The sequence below is a fragment of the Trachymyrmex cornetzi genome, unplaced genomic scaffold (assembly GCF_001594075.2).
Source record: "Trachymyrmex cornetzi isolate Tcor2-1 unplaced genomic scaffold, Tcor1.1 scaffold138, whole genome shotgun sequence".
Lineage (NCBI taxonomy): Eukaryota > Metazoa > Arthropoda > Insecta > Hymenoptera > Formicidae > Trachymyrmex > Trachymyrmex cornetzi.
The window spans coordinates 1,195,727-1,200,828 of NW_017295960.1; positions in this window are offsets into that span (position 1 = coordinate 1,195,727).

Sequence of the window (5,102 nt, forward strand, 5' to 3'; positions counted from 1 at the left end):
TATCCGTTATACAAAAATTATACGTGTTTAGTCGGTAATACAGACGTCTTTAGGATCCCCTTAATATAAAAAAAAACGAGTCGCTCCGATTTTTTTTCGCAAAGTTATCGTTAGCCAAAGTTGGCCAATTTTTGCTCACAATTTTTCTATGCCATAATTTTTTTGAGCAGTGTATATTATACATATTTTGAAAATGGCAGCAAGTTTAATATTTCAATCAAAATTATTAAGTTAAAACATATTGAAAAAATAAAAACAAATAAGAATATTTTAAGCTTACTATCCATAAAGCATTCTTTGTTAAAAAAAGTCATTATTTAAAAGTAAGAAAGTAAATTGAGTAATCATTTTTCTCTTAGCAACGTAATGATATTTTTCTGTGTAGAGATTAATTTCTTAGTAGGTACTGTGAACAACAGTGCCTTTAATTAACTCAAAAAACATAATTATTCTCTATCTTTCAACAAATATTAAATCGGCCAATATTATATATTCGATTTCTGAGATAAGAGTGGATGAATAATGAAAAATGATTGCTTTAATTTTCGGGTTTCTCATGAGGTACCTCATCAAGGTTGGGTTCATGTTTTTTTTTATTTGAATAAATTAAAGTTAATGGCCTATAAAATTAATAAAATTAAGTTAAAAGTTAAAGGAACAAAAATTAACTTAATACAAGTTTAGTTAAGAATTAACTTAAGTTTAACAAAAAGTTAATTTTGAAAGAAATTATTTTTTAGATCCTAATTTTTCTTAAAAAATGAGATTACGTTAAATAACAATTACAATATAGATTATTTGATAAATTTAATTTTTTCATTCATATATATATATATATATAAGTTATTTATAATAAGAGTGATGCCATAAGGCGTTTTTGTTAAAATTCTGCGAAAGAGTAGGGAATATATTCGCGCTATCTTTCTTTTTAATTTAAAGGGACGCTGGAGAGACCCAATTATCGACATTGCAGTTTGATCAAAATCTCCGAATTGACTAAATTGAATAAAAAATTCTTTTACAGGATTAAAATAAACGCAAAATCCTGACGTGGTGCAGTGGATTTTATACTAAAATAAAAAAAAAGTTAAAAAAATTTTTTAATTTTTTTCGATATTTATAATTGTATAAATTCCGGACCTAACAATTTCTCTTTTTTAACGATTATTTCCTAGTCGGCGAATTATGTAACGTACCTGATGATTTAGACATTGCGTAGCAGAGTAAGGCAATCCAACGTACATCAGCAACAAAATTGCGCAAACTTCATTCATCTTATTTTCTTATTTAGGAAGTTATTAATAAGAAAGAAAAGACGGTAATACATAAAAAAGCACGATTTTTATATACCGTTTTTTATCCATAATGTTTTTAGGAGAAAATTTCATCTTTTGTTTTACACAGCATTAAGCAAAATGTGTGATATTACACGTAACGATAGCAAGAAGATAAAAAAACACGGAGGATTGGAATAACATTAGGCTCATCGGTATCATTTAAACTTTGGAGAAACTTACGTGGATGTGAAATCCGCTCAAGAGATTTTTGAGCTTTCATGGGATGGAAATGTGTATTAGGAATACTTAGTAAGGAACGGAGAATACGTATCTAAATAAACCGGTTACATGTTATCCCGCAAGAGGCGACGTTATTCGTTATCTGGTCTCAAAGTAATAACAATAAGCAAATGAAGTAGCAAGTCATTTAATTGAAAAGGGTGATATTTATATTTATAACAATATTTCGAGATAAAGAATTACGCGAATCCTGTGATCTCTTTAAAGATCTGTACATAAGAATTGCGCTAAAACGGGGATTAATTTATTCCCTTAGTCGAACACGACAAATTCTTTTTGGGCAGCAGTCTGGATAAGATTCATCCAGTGTCATCATTCGAACAAGTTCTTCATCTTCGTTACAAGTAAGTGTAGGGCATCTGGAACGAAACAAAATAGAATTTGATAAAATTAGATTATAAATAAGAGGTTTGATAAAAAAATTTCCTTTTACATTAGCATTAAAATGACGACAAAATGTCGTAATTATGCAGGTCCCATTGCGAAATTTGAGTGTTATTAATTGTTTAGAATATATAGTCATAAGAGAAAGAAAACAGAAATTAAAAAATGTGAATTAATGTGAGATTTTCTATTATAGTGTTTTTCACTTTCAGAGCTGGTGCGCACTCTGTGCACTTTAAAGCCGTCGTACACAAATCGACGTAAAGATGTACGCGTGTATGTTTAATAAAAATATAGAAATAAATGAAATCACGAAATCCTCAATATATTTTTTTGTGCTGTTTGATAAAATATACGTTTGATATTTTATCAATTGAGATATCTCATTTTTACATTCAGATTAGGTTAGTGTACATGTACAACAGCTTTAATGTGCACTGAGTGCGCATCAATTCTGCCAGTGGAAACACAATTAAATTTTTTCTATTAAGTTTCTTGTATTTATGTACTTCTCTAGAACATAGAGTAAATATTGCTTGAAACTAATTTTTCTAAATTTTTATACATATATGTAATAGTTCTTTCCTCGTAGTCGTTCGCAGATATGTAAGTTTATCAAATTTGGCTTCAATATCATACAAAAAAATTCTTTCTTAAGCACATTTTCCTTTGATTAATAATTTAAATAACTAATCACACATTTTCTTCGTATATATTTCCATTAAAGCGAGAGTCAGGTTAATCAGTTATTAAAACACGATTGTATAGAAGCAAGTTTTCTAGAGATTTTGAGATTATGAATAAAGAATTATCATTTAATTCTAGATGTAGAAAACGAAAATTTATTAATTTTTTTTTTGAGTGGAATTTTTCTTTGTTACGTAAAACCTAATATTTAATTGCATACAGTTTCGCCTACATAGTGAAAATATTTTATAATGTTTATGTAAGAACTTATATATGAAAAATACTTCTAAATATATACTTTATAAATTATATTTATAAATTGTATTTTATAAATTATGTGTGATGTATAATTATATAATGTTTTGACTTACCTGTCTATGGTAAGTGTTTTAGTAGCATCACAAAATAACCTCTCGCACGCATTGTTCGTCCTGACTGTTGTATTCGGCTTAATATAGATATATCCATATTTGCAGTAATCTAAAACGCATATTTTTGTACATAAAATCCGAAAGTATTCGAAAAGGCGTTTTGCAAGCTCTCATTAATTTCTGTGATATTATTATTAGTTGTATAGCACGGCTATATTGATATTGGAATAATCAAATTTGGATAGTTTACTAATATGTCAAAGAATCTGTCATAGAAATATCACACGGGGATGGACATAACATGTTAACAGTCTTTGTTTTGCAAGAGTCTGTATGAAAGAGTATCCTATTGTTCGTAAATTCGATAATCTGTTCTACACAAATTTATAATTTTACACCTTTCGGATATAATGGTAATCCCTTAAGTGTTAATCCCGAATTATGTAATACATACCGTCGGAGTAAGCTAACCCCAAGCACAGCAGCAATAAGATAGAGCAAAGGGAACTCTTCATTGCACTTTCTTGCTTAGCCAATTACTGGAAAGAAAAGTCGATTATAAATAAAAAAGAGTAGCTGTTTATATATCATTTTTCTCTCATTTATGATGTATTTGGGAGAACATCTTGTCTTCTGTTCTGCACAAAGATGAAGCAAAATGTGCGATATCACACGTAATGATAAAAGGAAGATAAAAAGAACAGGGAGGATTACATCAACATCACGCTCACTGGTATCTTTTAAGCACAACATTTGAAACTGAAGATCGTTTAAGAGGGAAAAAGTTCTTTTGTTATTTTGTGCAAAGCGGAAACTAGTAATAGTAAGGAACAGAGAATGTGGCTGGATAATTTTGATTGTCCGATATCGGATGAGAAGCGTGATTCTGTTATAAAATAATAACAATATGTAAGTGAATAAATACAAAGCATTTCGATGAATTCAGGTATGAATATCCTGTTACGCGAATTTTAACTATAGAGACCTGGGGATGGTACTTTATGTAAAGGTACCTCAATACTCCTACAAATCGGATGTGAATAGCAATGTGGATATTATTTGTATTTTTGTCCCCCCTCAAGCATCCAATCAACACTACGTTCATGCTTTGGGTCAGAAGTATATTAAAGGCATCTGGAAAGAAATGGAATAAAATTATATTATGAAAGAGGTTTGAAAGACAATCTTTTTTTATATTAGCATTGCATTTAATCGGAATGTCGTAGTTGTACAGATCCTACAAATTCAAGTTTCACAATTTATGAAATAAGGAGCACTGTTAATTATTTCGACCACATCAGTTAGAAGAGAAACAAAAGGAAAACTTAGAATAATGAAATAATATGAGATTTTTAAATCAGATTTTCTATGTATCTTTTTTGAGAGAACAGAGTAAATTGAAATTAAAATTGGTCATGGAAACCGGGAAAAATCAGAGGAAAATGTAAAAAAGCCTGGAATTTCGAAATTTGGATACAATTTCCTTAACCTGCTCCTGTTCCAAATAATTGTTATAATTTTTTAAATATTATATCTGATGTTTATAGTTAAAAACGTTTAAAACTTGCGTACTTTATATACGATTTTAATACAATAATTTAAATTTATATTTTATTCAGTATTTTTATTTGATCTCCCTCTTTTTCGTCATAAATGTAATCTTTTTTCAAAAACTAATTTATTTTTTGCTGGTTTGAATTTGCCCCCCAAAATTTTATTATGCTACTTTTTTTGCGGTATTTTCGATAATATAGAATAGCTTTTCTACATTCCTTGAGTCTAAATGTTAAAATTTACATATTTTATATTAGTCGTGGAAAATTTTCATTTTCATATGGGAAACTTGAAAAAGTCAGGGAATTCTTAAATTCATTTTTTGTGGCAACTTTGGATATATAGATGAAAACAGAAGAGAAAAGAGGAGAAAGAGAGATTGTGTGTGTGTGTGTGTGTGTGTGTGTGTGCGCGCGCGCGCGCGCGCGCGCGTGTTTTATATTTATTTTTATCTTGTACTATCTGGAGACACTGGTAGTGTCTCGGCGCTAAGCTGCGCGTAGCGACACTGCCGTGCCTCCTTTACGCG